At 47.3% G+C, this 16,573-nt stretch overlaps 1 long non-coding RNA gene across 2 annotated transcripts in view; it reads left to right on the forward strand.

Annotated features, from left to right (window-relative positions):
* Positions 1–16,573, forward strand: part of LOC139762753 (uncharacterized) — a 471,178-nt gene that overhangs the window by 155,745 nt on the left and 298,860 nt on the right. The window lies entirely within an intron of this gene.

The following is a 16,573-nucleotide window of genomic DNA, read 5'->3' on the forward strand; positions in this document are numbered from 1 at the left end:
TTTTTTTTTTTTCTTCTATGCGTTACACAGGTTGTGATGATACAGTGGGGGGGGGGGGGGGTGAGGGGGTGTTCACTAGGAGAGGTTTGAGCAAGTTTTGGGCCCGCTAGATCGCATGCAGGGACGCGCATATACGCACGCTTGAACGTACACACACACACACACACACACACACAGAGGAAGGTTCGTCCATCCTTGATTATCAGAAAGCGAATTAATCAGACATAATCATTAACATTGTAATTAGCAATGCATAATATGTCCCATCACTCATCATCACGGTTAAATTCATGTTAAATTGCTGTTATTTTCGGCTCAGTCGTTACAGCTTAGATTCATGAAGTCCAGTTTGACATGTTAATTATACTACTTGTGTACCATGTATTCAGAACGGGGTGAGCAGACCATTAATGTGTTGTGATGGAGTGGAATACTGGTTAATTACAATATGTATTGAATAACCTATATGCTCATTAAGGGTACCTGCCACACACAACATATGGTAATATGATATACAGTTATTTTAACATTTGGGTTAGATGTTACCTTATGTCTCTCATAATAGTTGTTAGTTTCAGTGTCTGTATAGCTGAATTGGTGGTTGATATCAATGTAATATGTTGACAAGACTGTAATTACCTGTTTGTGCTGTACCGGGAGGGCATTATGTATACCTTTTACCATTTATTTGGTAATTATTCTTGTGTATCTCTCTCTCTTCCTCTGCTCTGTGTATGTACTCCTACATCTTCTCTTCGTCACAGCTAAGCCGTTCTCATTCCAGCGTAGCATTGACGCATTCCTGCGTACCATTGACGCATTCCTGCGTACCACTGACGCGTTCCTGCGTACCGCTGACGCATTCCAGCGTACCTGGTGTACACTTGTATCCGTTAACAACTACAGGTTACCAGGTGTTGTTGACTGGAAGTGTATCAGTTATATGTGAGGATTGTCATTGTTATCATCGTAAATATCTTATGTACACACAACAGGCACATCTTGATCATAACATTATATGTTATATTTCCATCTTATGTGTTGTTAAGCATTGTCTTCACTCACCAGACCTGTCCAGCCACGCCCTTGATAACTACAACCATTTAGATAATGGCCACATCCAGTGGAAGAAGCAGTTTGTCTTAGTTATGTTATTGAATGTTAGTCTGGGTTGTATGTTATAACCGTAGTGGTGAGAAGTTCATCTTATCCGGGTTTACTTTATATATTTATAATCTGGAATGTTCCAGACATCACCAGTCCTGGAATGTTCCAGACATCACCAGTCCTGGAATGTTCCAGACATCACCAGTCCTGGAATGTTCCAGACATCACCAGTCCTGGAATGTTCCAGACATCACCAGTCCTGGAATGTTCCAGACATCACCAATCCTGGAATGTTCCAGACATCACCAGTCCTGGAATGTTCCAGACATCACCAATCCTGGAATGTTCCAGACATCACCAGTCCTGGAATGTTCCAGACATCACCAGTCCTGGAATGTTCCAGACATCACCAGTCCTGGAATGTTCCAGACATCACCAGTCCTGGAATGTTCCAGGCATCACCAGTCCTGGAATGTTCCAGGCATCACCAGTCCTGGAATGTTCCAGGCATCACCAGTCCTGGAATCGTGCACAGACAGGATACACTTACGTAGACTCTCATGTCATATTCCAGAGTTTGTTCAAACCCGACTGTAGACACACAATGGTCGTGGTCGCCCCACCTCTACTGGGTAGATATGAATGTTCATCTGAATGTTCTCTGCCAGACGTGTTCATGTTCTACTAGAGAGAGAGAGAGAGAGAGAGTGAGAGAGAGAGAGAGAGAGCACTCCACCATCTACCACACTAAGCTTCAACGGTTCAGTGGTATAGCACTTCTGTCTCACCGACCCTTCTACCACCGTTTACCGTTCATTTCTGTTGATGGACGGCGTTCTGTTGTGCCGGGAGAGGAGAGCACAGACAGAACACAGACGACAACAGACGACGACTGTTGCCCAGGACTGAGCCATCTTGGCCGAGGGTAATGACCCATCTAACGACATTGACCACTTAATGACCCCACTAGCCGTTTTTTATATATAATCTATTACCACATAAATATTGTCAGTAATGAAGGCTGTATGTTATCCACGGTAAATGTTGCATACATTATGGTGCGCCTATATTACGGTAGTCTTCTAAATGGCTCCAATTAATAATAATTCAGTACGTGTAGTGTTTATAGACTTAATATCACGTTATAAACTTATTCATTTAATACCGCATTATTAAATTGCTGAGCCGTTGCTGTGATTGACGAGAATTTCTATATTTTAATAGAAGTAATTACCGTGCGTTGAATTTAGTCGGATGGGTCAACAATGTGTGGGCCTCGCTCCACGCCACATCTCACACGTTTGCACAAATTTCTTCCCCGGGTTTGTGACGAGGGCTCGCACACGATCGTTACGTCACGTAAATACGTTATTGCTTAAACCTCATCGGTAGGCGAAGAAGCAGTGATTTCCGTGAGCGTAAAACGTACGAGCGTTAATTAGCGATCATTACGAGCGGGTGGCAACAACGTGCCCCCCCCCCCTCCCGGGCAAACGTTGCCAGCTATCGCCACACGAGTCTCTCCCGCCCAGAGTATAATTACCTCGTTAGTTTGAACTACCCGTTTGCTCTGTCGTCGCTGGCCAATCATCCCTCGATCGTAAGGACAAGATTCCCTACGTTAAAGCAACAGCTCGTTCGTTAGACCTCATGTCTTGGACGCTGTGGTGTATTTCGGTTTGGTAGGACGAGTGGGTTGAAGATGGCTGATCGACGGTTTATTTTGGTCATGTGGGAAGAAGAGATCATCTGTGGGGAGCTACTGAGGGGGGGGGGGGGTCATCTGATGTGACCTGGGGCAGACATGTGTTGATGTGACCTGGGGATGACATGTGTTGATGTGACCTGGGGATGACGTGTTGATGTGACCTGGGGCAGACATATGTGTTGATGTGACCTGGGGCAGACATGTGTTGATGTGACCTGGGGCAGACATATGTGTTGATGTGACCTGGGGCAGACATATGTGTTGATGTGACCTGGGGCAGACATGTGTTGATGTGACCTGGGGCAGACATATGTGTTCATGTGACCTGGGGCAGACATGTGTTGATGTGACTTGGGGCAGACATGTGTTGATGTGACCTGGGGCAGACATATGTGTTGATGTGACCTGGGGCAGACATGTGTTGATGTGACCTGGGGCAGACATGTGTTGATGTGACCTGGGGCAGACATATGTGTTGATGTGACCTGGGGCAGACATATGTGTTGATGTGACCTGGGGCAGACATGTGTTGATGTGACCTGGGGCAGACATATGTGTTCATGTGACCTGGGGCAGACATGTGTTGATGTGACTTGGGGCAGACATGTGTTGATGTGACCTGGGGCAGACATATGTGTTGATGTGACCTGGGGCAGACATGTGTTGATGTGACCTGGGGCAGACATATGTGTTGATGTGACCTGGGGCAGACATGTGTTGATGTGACCTGGGGCAGACATGTGTTGATGTGACCTGGGGCAGACATGTGTTGATGTGACCTGGGGCAGACATGTGTTGTGTTGATGTTTAAAGGTCAAAGATTTCCGCTGTTGCCTTGTTTAGTGACCTGACACTTGATTGCTCTGTTCAAATTACTTATATATATATATATATATATATATATATATATATATATATATATATATATATATATATATATATATATATATATATATATATATATATTCAGAGGTCAAAGGTAAACACCACAGAAAAACATACATTTCGGACTGATCATTTGTACTGTCTCGATCGATTAAGACGAAACACAACCTTCCACAACTCCACAACACGAGTTGAACTTGTAATTTGAACCATTTCTGAAACATGAAATGGGTCAAAGGTCACTGAAGCCAGTTTGTTTTGCCCTAACTTAGACGTACTTCATTATGCACATGCTCGTGAACCTCCACACCAGGGTTGTGGGTGGATGTATACCAGGGTTGTGGGTGGATGTATACCTGGGTTGTGGGTGGATGTATACCAGGGTTGTGGGTGGATGTATACCAGGGTTGTGGGTGGATGTATACCAGGGTTGTGGGTGGATGTATACCAGGGTTGTGGGTGGATGTATACCAGGGTTGTGGGTGGATGTATACCTGGGTTGTGGGTGGATGTATACCAGGGTTGTGGGTGGATGTATACCAGGGTTGTGGGTGGATGTATACCAGGGTTGTGGGTGGATGTATACCTGGGTTGTGGGTGGATGTATACCAGGGTTGTGGGTGGATGTATGCCAGGGTTGTGGGTGGATGTATACCAGGGTTATGGGTGGATGTATACCTGGGTTGTGGGTGGATGTATACCAGGGTTGTGGGTGGATGTATGCCAGGGTTGTGGGTGGATGTATACCTGGGTTGTGGGTGGATGTATACCAGGGTTGTGGGTGGATGTATACCAGGGTTGTGGGTGGATGTATACCTGGGTTGTGGGTGGATGTATACCAGGGTTGTGGGTGGATGTATACCAGGGTTGTGGGTGGATGTATGCCAGGGTTGTGGGTGGATGTATACCAGGGTTGTGGGTGGATGTATACCTGGGTTGTGGGTGGATGTATGCCAGGGTTGTGGGTGGATGTATACCAGGGTTGTGGGTGGATGTATACCTGGGTTGTGGGTGGATGTATACCAGGGTTGTGGGTGGATGTATGCCAGGGTTGTGGGTGGATGTATACCAGGGTTGTGGGTGGATGTATACCAGGGTTGTGGGTGGATGTATACCAGGGTTGTGGGTGGATGTATACCAGGGTTGTGGGTGGATGTATACCTGGGTTGTGGGTGGATGTATACCAGGGTTGTGGGTGGATGTATACCAGGGTTGTGGGTGGATGTATACCAGGGTTGTGGGTGGATGTATACCAGGGTTGTGGGTGGATGTATACCAGGGTTGTGGGTGGATGTATACCAGGGTTGTGGGTGGATGTATACCAGGGTTGTGGGTGGATGTATACCAGGGTTGTGGGTGGATGTATACCAGGGTTGTGGGTGGATGTATACCAGGGTTGTGGGTGGATGTATACCAGGGTTGTGGGTGGATGTATACCAGGGTTGTGGGTGGATGTATACCAGGGTTGTGGGTGGATGTATACCAGGGTTGTGGGTGGATGTATACCAGGGTTGTGGGTGGATGTATACCAGGGTTGTGGGTGGATGTATACCAGGGTTGTGGGTGGATGTATACCAGGGTTGTGGGTGGATGTATACCAGGGTTGTGGGTGGATGTATACCAGGGTTGTGGGTGGATGTATACCAGGGTTGTGGGTGGATGTATACCAGGGTTGTGGGTGGATGTATACCAGGGTTGTGGGTGGATGTATACCAGGGTTGTGGGTGGATGTATACCAGGGTTGTGGGTGGATGTATACCAGGGTTGTGGGTGGATGTATACCAGGGTTGTGGGTGGATGTATACCAGGGTTGTGGGTGGATGTATACCAGGGTTGTGGGTGGATGTATACCAGGGTTGTGGGTGGATGTATACCAGGGTTGTGGGTGGATGTATACCAGGGTTGTGGGTGGATGTATACCAGGGTTGTGGGTGGATGTATACCAGGGTTGTGGGTGGATGTATACCAGGGTTGTGGGTGGATGTATACCAGGGTTGTGGGTGGATGTATACCAGGGTTGTGGGTGGATGTATACCAGGGTTGTGGGTGGATGTATACAGGGTTGTGGGTGGATGTATACCAGGGTTGTGGGTGGATGATACCAGGGTTGTGGGTGGATGTTACCAGGGTGTGGGTGGATGTATACCAGGTTGTGGGTGGATTAATACCAGGGTTGTGGGTGGATGTTAATACCAGGGTTGTGGGTGGATGTATACAGGGTTGTGGGTGATGTATACCAGGGTTGTGGTGGATGTATACCAGGGTTGTGGGTGGATGTATACCGGGTTGTGGTGGGGGATGTATACCAGGGTTGTGGGTGGATGTATCCAGGGTTGTGGGTGGTGTATACCAGGGTTGTGGGTGGATGTATACCAGGGTTTGGGTGGATGTATCCAGGTTGTGGGTGGATGTATACCAGGGTTGTGGGTGGATGTATACCGGGTTGTGGGTGGATGTATACCAGGGTTGTGGGTGGATGTATGCCAGGGTTGTGGGTGGATGTATACCAGGGTTGTGGGTGGATGTATACCGGGGTTTGTGGGTGGATGTATACCAGGGTTGTGGGTGGATGTATACCAGGGTTTGTGGGTGTTACCGTTGTGGGTGGATGTATCGGGTTGTGGGTGGATGTACAGGGTGTGGGTGTGTCGGTTGGGTGATCCTTGGGTGGATGTATACAGGTTTGTGGTGGATGTTACCAGGGTTGTGGGTGGATGTTATACCAGGGTTGTGGGGATGTACCAGGGTTTGGGGTGTTACCGGTTGTGGGGGATGTTACCGGGTTGTGGGGATGTATACCAGGGTTGGGGTGGATGTATACGGTTTGGGTGGATGTATACCGGGTTGTGGTGGATGTACCAGGGTTGTGGGTGGATGTATCAGGGTTGTGGGGAGTTGGTTGTTTACCGGGTGGGGTGATGTATACCAGGGTTGTGGGTGGTGTTAGGGTTGTGGGGTGGTGTATACGGGTTGTGGGTGTGTGTTACCGGGTTGTGGGTGGTGTATACCAGGGTTGTGGGTGGATGTTATCCGGGTTGTGGGTGGATGTATACCAGGGTTGTGGGTGGATGTATACCAGGGTTGTGGGTGGATGTATACCAGGGTTGTGGGTGGATGTATACCAGGGTTGTGGGTGGATGTATACCAGGGTTGTGGGTGGATGTATACCAGGGTTGTGGGTGGATGTATACCAGGGTTGTGGGTGGATGTATACCAGGGTTGTGGGTGGATGTATACCAGGGTTGTGGGTGGATGTATACCAGGGTTGTGGGTGGATGTATACCAGGGTTGTGGGTGGATGTATACCAGGGTTGTGGGTGGATGTATACCAGGGTTGTGGGTGGATGTATACCAGGGTTGTGGGTGGATGTATACCAGGGTTGTGGGTGGATGTATACCAGGGTTGTGGGTGGATGTATACCAGGGTTGTGGGTGGATGTATACCAGGGTTGTGGGTGGATGTATACCAGGGTTGTGGGTGGATGTATACCAGGGTTGTGGGTGGATGTATACCAGGGTTGTGGGTGGATGTATACCTGGGTTGTGGGTGGATGTATACCAGGGTTGTGGGTGGATGTATGCCAGGGTTGTAGGTGGATGTATACCAGGGTTGTGGGTGGATGTATACCAGGGTTGTGGCTGGATGTATACCAGGGTTGTGGGTGGATGTATGCCAGGGTTGTAGGTGGATGTATACCAGGGTTGTGGGTGAATGTATACCAGGGTTATGGGTGGATGTATGCCAGGGTTGTAGGTGGATGTATACCAGGGTTGTGGGTGGATGTATACCAGGGTTGTGGGTAGAGCAATTTAACAGTGGTCTAGAGGTCAGAGGTCACCCACACAACGCATTACTGGGTCACACTTGAACCACTACGTATATAATGCAGCACCAACATGTCTCTCCGTAAACACCCACAAAATGTTAATGATAAATTCGTTACCTTACTATTTATAGCTGTACAGAGGTCAAAGGTCACCGAAAGTTATATTTTGGTCACATTTTGTTTCTACCAGTAATGGAACGCAAGACACCTGAACCAGCATTTATTTAATGGTTACAATAGAGCTGTGTCACCTTCACTAACCTAAGGATTTTGACCTTTATGGTTTAACGACTCGTTAGAGGAGACGATTACATGGTTAGCTTGTACCTTGGTGTATCAGGAGAGGTTAGGTCTAGGGTAGTTAGGTAAGATTAATTACGGGTTTATTATCAATTACGAAGTGAGGGTGTAATGAGGAGTTGTGTGTGTGTGTGTGTGTGTGTGTGTGTGTGTGTGTGTGTGTGTGTTATACCAAGGATGGGTTTATATGGTCATCACCACCTCCCATTCTCTATTCCTCTTCCTCCTCCTCCTCCTCCTCTCCTCCTCCTCCTCCTCCTCCTCCTCCTCCTCCTCCTCCTCACCCCCCCCCCCACATCAAGTTTCGGTAAACTCATTAAGTTTCTTAATTAACTTAGAAATTCCCTGGCCTAATGTAACACCACACGACAGCTAGTGTTGGTCCCCCAAAGTTCGCATTTGACTTGCGCGTTGCGCGCGCGCGTGTGTGTGTGTGTTTGTGTGTGTGCGTGTGTCTGTGTGTGTGTGTGTGTGTGTGTCTGTGTGTGTCTGTGTCTGTGTGTGTGTGTGTGTGTGTATGTGTGTGTGTGTGTGTGTGTCTGTGTGTGTGTGTGTCTGTGTGTGTGTGTGTGTGTCTGTGTGTGTGTGTCTGTGTGTGTGTGTCTGTGTCTGTGTCTGTGTCTGTGTGTGTGTGTGTGTGTGTGTGTGTCTGTGTCTGTGTGTGTGTGTCTGTGTCTGTGTGTGTGTGTGTGTGTGTGTCTGTGTGTGTGTGTGTGTGTGTGTGTGTGTGTGTGTGTGTGTGTGTGTGTGTGTGTGTGTGTACTCTTGTCCTCCTCTTAGTCTAAGTTATTTATCTTTTATTTATTCTCTCCTTTTTCCCCCCACTTCCTCTGTGCTTCACATACTGGTCAACCAGCCATGATTCAGGCCACAACCTCCACCTCTCTCTCTCTCTCTCTCTCTCTCTCTCTCTCTCTCTCTCTCTCTCTCTCTCTCTCTCTCTCTCACATTATCTTCTCAACAAACACCAGGGCCACACAAGCAACCACGGCCGAGGATCGAACCATGACCCGGCAACAAGGGCGAAACTCTTCGTCGCCAGGTGATGTCACTGGAAAACGGAGGATGTTATAATACAGGAGGGTGTTGGTATAGCTAGCGGGGTTCAGCTGCAGGGACAGACGCACGGGAAAGGAGGCAACCCACCTTCAGTAACCCCCCCCCCCCCCCCGAGCTAGGGGGTAGGTAAGAAGTGCATGAAACACACACACACACACACACACACACACACACAACACACACACACAACACACACACACACACACACACACACACAACACACACACACACACACACACACACAGTGTTGTGTTGCTGTTGTCTGTCTGTCTTGACTCCCTTTTCATGACGGGGAAAAACAAACAAACCAAAAAAATCCTGGAAATAAAAGTCCCCCCCCGCCCCGCCCCCCCCTCGCCTGAACAGAGCCAGCCCCGCCCTCAGGTATTGTGGAATTGTGGATTTGTGTGTGTGTGTGTGTGTTGTGTGTGTGTGTGTGTGTGTGTGTGTGTGTGTGTGTGTGGTGTGTGTGTGTGTGTGTGTGGTGTGTGTGTGTGTGGTGTGTGTGTGTGTGTGTGGTGTGTGTTGTGTGTGTGTGTGTGTGGTGTGTGTGTGTGTGGTGTGTGTGTGTGTGTGTGGTGTGTGTTGTGTGTGTGTGTGTGTGGTGTGTGTGTGTGTGTGTGTGTGGTGTGTGTGTGTGTGTGTGTGGTGTGTGTGTGTGTGTGTGTGTGTGTGTGTGTGTGTGTGTGACACTGGTGTTGGGGCCAGAGTGGGGTTGGAGATGAGGATTATTGATCTGTTGTTGTTGAACATGATTAACCAACTTCTTCTTCTTCTTCTTCCTCTTCGTCTTCTTCTTCTTCTTCTTCTTCTTCTTCTTTTTCCTCTTCTTCTTCTTCTTCTTCCATACCATCCTTGCCCCTCACCAGACAGGTGGTTCCCACCAGCCCTCCGCTGACCATCTTAATAACCAGTTATATCCATAACCTCCTCACAACCTCTCCCGCTTAATGGTTGTAGTTGTTGTCTCCGTCCTGGAGGGGCAGGTTTTGGTCCGCGCCTCCCGCGTGCCACACTCGCTTCTCTCTCGAGTCTTTCATCTGCCTTACAAGTGTTGTGTTAAGTGGCGACCCTCGTATGATCACTACAGAAAACCTTCAGTAATTATAAATTAATTATTGATCTTCTGTAATTTATTGTACGGGTGTTACCGGACTCCTCCTCCTCCCCCTGCGTGTGGTCACCCCGCGAGTGGATGGAAATGAGTATGATTGTCTGGTCGAGAAACTTCTCGCTTCACCCAGGTCCATCACTCCCCTGCTTCTGATTGTAGCGCAGCGTACCGTCGTGCTCAAGGGTCGTACCGTCGTGATCAAGGATCGCACCGTCGTGCTCAAGGGTCGTACCGTCGTGCTCAAGGGTCGTACCGTCGTGCTCAAGGGTCGTACCGTCGTGCTCAAGGGTCGTACCGTCGTGCTCAAGGGTCGCACCGTCGTGCTCAAGGGTCGTACCGTCGTGCTCAAGGGTCGTACCGTCGTGCTCAAGGGTCGCACCGTCGTGCTCAAGGGTCGTACCGTCGTGCTCAAGGGTCGTACCGTCGTGGTCAAGGGTCGTACCGTCGTGCTCAAGGGTCGTACCGTCGTGCTCAAGGGTCGTACCGTCGTGCTCAAGGGTCGTACCGTTCAGGGGTCGTGGCGTCGTCTGGGAGGTCGTATGGTAATAGGTGTGAGTCGTCTCGTTCATAATGGGGTCATTAGCCTGTGGCCGCTAATCACCGCCTGATTGTAATTAGGGGGTACTGGGTAATTAAAGAACCTCTCCATCATTAGGCTCTCTCTCTCTCTCTCTCTCTCTCTCTCTCTCTCTCTCTCTCTCTCTCTCTCTCTCTCTCTCTCTCTCTCTCTCGTGTAGAGTCAACAACATTGTAAATATAAAATAAATGTATTTGTGTCAGTTGTTGACGAGTCCTAACCAGCAGGCTATATTTCACACACCAACAACCAGTCTACATAATGAACACCAAAATTCTCTCTTTACCCTATATATATATATATATATATATATATATATATATATATATATATATATATATATATATATATATATATATATATATATATATACTCAGAACCATTCTCGATCAAGACAGACGTGAAAACATAACCCACATGTAAACAGCACTATTACAACCCTGATTAGCAGTATAACAAAGAGCAAACATTCATTTTTTCATAACACATTTGAAGTACAGCATCCACACCAGACAACACATTCGTCCACATCCACTCCGTCACATCCACACCAGACAACACATTCGTCCACATCCACTCCGTCAGCTGGTATGTATCGAACTCACCGCTCCCACCCCACAGACAGGCTCCACAGATCTTTCTGTGGTTTCCCCCTGACCTTGCCATATGCCCTGGTTCAGCCCAGTGACGGCACGTCGCCCCCTGTATACCACAACGCCGCAAAATTATTTCAAACCCTTGCACGCCTTACACGCTCTTGCATCCTCAGACATCGACCACTGAGAGCGTCTGTCATTCCATCCTTCCACTCTCTACTTCTTCTTTCCCCTTCCTTATTATCACGCCATTTCTAAATGTATTCCCTTCTGGTGAACCTCTCCTCGCTCATCCCCTCCATATATCCAAACCATTGCAGCACATCCTCCTCATGCTAACTCTCTCTCTCCCTCTCTACCAGTGTCTTACCCTAGGACTTTGATCCTTGTGTCCGTGTTAGTAACAGCCGACCTTGTCTACTGCCAGGACTTTGAGCAGTTTGACCTCATGACACACACACGCACGAGTGTTGTGATAGAGTATTTGAAGGACGTGTACACCACGAGTTGTGTACATCCTACCCACGTGTTGTGTACACCCTACCCACGTGTTGTGTACACCCTACCCACGTGTTGTGTACACCCTACCCACGTGTTGTGTACACCCTACCCACGTGTTGTGTACACCCTACCCACGTGTACACCCTACCCACGTGTGTTGCTTCCTCACAACACCATACAACACACGGTTTATGTTTAACACAACTCAGGGGGGAAATATAACGTTGGAACACGCCTTACTCTCCGTCATACCCAAATATTATACCAAGACTTCAGAAAAGAAAATATTAACTGAACATTTTACAACATGAAGGGTTGAAAAAACCCCGGCGACCTGGTAGCGCTCCATCTCTTAACCCTGAAATGAAAAAACAAAATGAAATTCCTTTGATATATTCATGTTGTAAAAACCTGAATGTTGGAGCGGCACGATAGGGCCCCCCTCTCTCCCTCTCTCCAACACCCCGAGTTGGCCATAAAAATGTTGGTGGGTAAAGTGCTCAACCTCCCAGCCCTGATAAGGAAGGTCAATTTAGATTATAAATCATGATTACACGAGTTTATGTATGGTCATATTCCACCAGGGTCGTCACCTCTCCTACCTAGGAGATGTGTAATGCTTCAACCACCTGGGGGAGGTGTTGTTGGAGACCAGCCTCCAACACTGGTGGAGAGGTGGTGGTGATGGAGTGGAGGGATCTCTTGGGTGATTGTAAACCTCTGGGGGTCAAGGTTTGATGTTTTGTCAACTATGTATGTGGGTACACCACTCCTGCTGAGGGAGGGGGGTGAACCATGCAGATATATACACACACACACACACACACACACACACACACGTACATAAAAACCTTGCTGCTTCAAAAGTCGTCCAGATGCATACGACAAGTGATGAATCTGAGAGATATGAAGGAGAGAGAGAGAGAGAGAGAGAGAGAGAGAGAGGTGTCTGAGTCACAAGGGACGTAATGAGTTCAGAGGGGAAAGTAAGTGTTGGGTGGGCAAGATAGTGCTCCATGCGAAGGTGAGTGAGTATGATTGGATCAAAACAGGTGACCACTAAAGACATTGATGTGTTAATTGATATAAAGGAAAGATCTATTTATAGAAGTTTAGTCTTGGAATATGTATTGGTTAGGTAGAGAGAAGGTGTGAGTGAGGCGTGAGAATGATGGACTGGGAATGATAATGATAATGTTATTATTATCACAACTGGTTGTTGAGAAGTGTAGATTTTGATATAGAAAACATTAGGTATATTTAACATTGTTGTTCTTGTGTGTGTGTGTGTGTGTGTGTGTGTGTGTGTAAAGCAAAAAGGAAAGTTAGTGAAGAAGAAGGAGATGATAAATAACATTAAGCAAGACTTGGGTATAAGATATTGAAGAATGAAATGAAAATATACGAGGCAGCCACTCCAATAGAAAATGGATTAAGCGTCCCATGAATTGAGGTACAGCGCAGCAGCCTAACAGAAAACGGATTAAGGGTGTCATCAATTGGGCCACAAGGAAGGCGGGATATACCATGTATAGAAGGATATCGAGAAGGAGGAGGAGAAGGTAGAAGGCAGGAGTGAAGGACGCAGCGAGGGACGTGGGGGTTTAAGGAAGCAGGAAAATGGGGTTTCTTTGAGCAAAACTGTACCCAACCCTCATTTGCATACACCCTTGTTGTTGTGGGGGAGATGGATGGAGGGGGGGGGGGTTTAGTGGGGAAGGGATGGAGGATGGGTGAGTTAAGGGAGGGAAGGGTGGAGTGTGTATATATGGGAGAGACAGATAGCAAAAGACGTGGTGGTCAGTGTCGAGGTTATCAGCTGATGGACAGTGATAGTATCTTAAAGACCTAATCTACATAGATGGTGACAAGATAGTACAGCAGAAGGCTCCTCCCCCACCCACCACTATAGATGGAGACAGGACAGTACAGCAGAAGGCTCCTCCCCCACCCACCACTATAGATGGAGACAGGACAGTACAGCAGAAGGCTCCTCCCCCACCCACCACTATAGATGGAGACAGGATAGTACAGCAGAAGGCTCCTCCCCCACCCACCACTATAGATGGAGACAGGACAGTACAGCAGAAGGCTCCTCCCCCACCCACCACTATAGATGGAGACAGGACAGTACAGCAGAAGGCTCCTCCCCCACCCACCACTATAGATGGAGACAGGACAGTACAGCAGAAGGCTCCTCCCCCACCCACCACTATAGATGGAGACAGGACAGTACAGCAGAAGGCTCCTCCCCCACCCATCACTATAGATGGAGACAGGATAGTACAGCAGAAGGCTCCTCCCCCACCCACCACTATAGATGGAGACAGGACAGTACAGCAGAAGGCTCCTCCCCCACCCACCACTATAGATGGAGACAGGACAGTACAGCAGAAGGCTCCTCCCCCACCCACCACTATAGATGGAGACAGGACAGTACAGCAGAAGGCTCCTCCCCCACCCATCACTATAGATGGAGACAGGATAGTACAGCAGAAGGCTCCTCCCCCACCCACCACTATAGATGGAGACAGGACAGTACAGCAGAAGGCTCCTCCCCCACCCACCACTATAGATGGAGACAGGACAGTACAGCAGAAGGCTCCTCCCCACCCATCACTATAGATGGAGACAGGACAGTACAGCAGAAGGCTCCTTCTCTTAAACTAGTATATCCACTGGTAATTGATGTTATCAAAGTAATTACCCTCGGGTGTTTATTTATCTATAATTACCCCGGGACCAGTTTCTGCAAGAGTCCTGTATTTCGCAAGACCTCTGTAATGGCTGTGTTGCTTATAGTAGGTGATAAATATGTAGGTTAAGTTCAGTGGTGTGGCTGTACCCCCATTGATACAGCCAAGGGTGATGTAACCTGGAGTAAGTGACAGACGTTACTGTAGCTGTACCGTGTGGTAGTTTAATACAGGTATGTAACTATTTATTTAATGTAATCTCAGACGTGCGATTACATTTCATGTCTTGGTCATATTGTTCCTTAATTACATATATATATATATATAGTTTGCATGACTCTCTAATCTACTTTCTCTTCTACTTTCTACTCTTATCTACCATCATCACAGTCTACCTCCGTGGGAACTACTGGTGTGTTGATGTTGTCTGGTATCTTGTGTACGTCATGATAATGTTTCCGTGTTGTGTACCGTCATGATAATGCTTCCGTGTTGTGTACCGTCATGATAATGTTTCCGTGTTGTGTACCGTCATGATAATGTTTCCGTGTTGTGTACCGTCATGATAATGCTTCCGTGTTGTGTACCGTCATGATAATGTTTCCGTGTTGTGTACCGTCATGATAATGCTTCCGTGTTGTGTACCGTCATGATAATGCTTCCGTGTTGTGTACCGTCATGATAATGCTTCCGTGTTGTGTACCGTCATGATAATGGTTCCGTGTTGTGTACCGTCATGATAATGTTTCTGTGTTGTGTACCGTCATGATAATGCTTCCGTGTTGTGTACCGTCATGATAATGGTTCCGTGTTGTGTACCGTCATGATAATGTTTCCGTGTTGTGTACCGTCATGATAATGCTTCCGTGTTGTATATTGTCGTGAGTGGTACCTGGTACATCTCTCTACCATTACTATGTGTCGTGTTTACTGGCGAAATGGATGGTTTCTCTTCCTTCATCGTTCCCTCCCGTTTTTCTCCGTCTTTGGTCCAGTTTTATGACCGGAAGTGAACGACGTGTTCTGACCTTGGTCTGACCAGAGCCTTATAAAGAACAAGTATGATGGTTGACGTCTTGTGTTGACTGCAGTCAACCCACACACTGTGTTCATTATGTGATGGTTGGCTGGCCGGGTTATACCATGTTATGAATTATCAGTCTGAGTTGTTTATACGTATGGTTATAATTCTCTATAATGCTCCATGATCACCTATGATGTTCCATGATCACCTATAATGCTCCATTGATCACCTATAATGCTCCATAATCTCATATAATGCTCCATAATCACCAATAATGCTCCATGATCACCTATAATGCTCCATAATCACCAATAATGCTCCATGATCACCTATAATGCTCCATAATCACCAATAATGCTCCATAATATGCCCCATGATCACCTATAATGCTCCACTGATCACCTATAATGCTCCATTGATCACCTATAATGCTCCATAATCTCATATAATGCTCCATAATCACCTATAATGCTACACTGATCACCTAAAATGCTCCATAATCACCAATAATGCTCCATAATCACCTATAATGCTCCATGATCACCTATAATGCTCCATAATCACCTATAATGCTCCATGAGCACCTATAATGCTCCACTAATCACCTATAATGCTCCACTAATCACCTATAATGCTCCATTGATCACCTATAATGCTCCACATCTCCGGGGTCATTACGTACACATACCCAGGGTTAACCTCACTACCACGCTGTCATGAGGTCGGCAAACCCACACACACCCTCCCCTATAACAAGTCCGGTTAACTTCCCACCCGTCTCTTAACCGGAGTCCGGATAAGTGCCAGCGCGTCTGGTTATCGCCACAGTTAAGTATAAGTGTGTGTGACTCAGCCGTAAGGCTCCCTCCAGCCATCTGTGTACACTTATACTTACTTACTTACGTCCTTGTTAAGTGTGAAGGCCATGATGAACAGGAAGTACACTTATGGTAAGTGTATCGTCAGTAGTAGTGTATTGCTGTGTGTTAAGTGTGTAAGTGTGAGCGAATTAAGTGCGGTAGTGTGTGTGTGTGTGTGTGTGTGTGTGTGTGTGTGTGTGTGTGTAATCACTAAAGCAGGAAAGACTTATGAAGTTCTTTCAAGATATACACCAGAACTTGTAGGAAGAAAAGAGAGAAAAATGGGCAGTGTGCCTAACGCTTCAACCACAAAAGAAAA

The sequence above is a fragment of the Panulirus ornatus genome, chromosome 44 (assembly GCF_036320965.1).
Source record: "Panulirus ornatus isolate Po-2019 chromosome 44, ASM3632096v1, whole genome shotgun sequence".
In the NCBI taxonomy this organism is placed as follows: domain Eukaryota; kingdom Metazoa; phylum Arthropoda; class Malacostraca; order Decapoda; family Palinuridae; genus Panulirus; species Panulirus ornatus.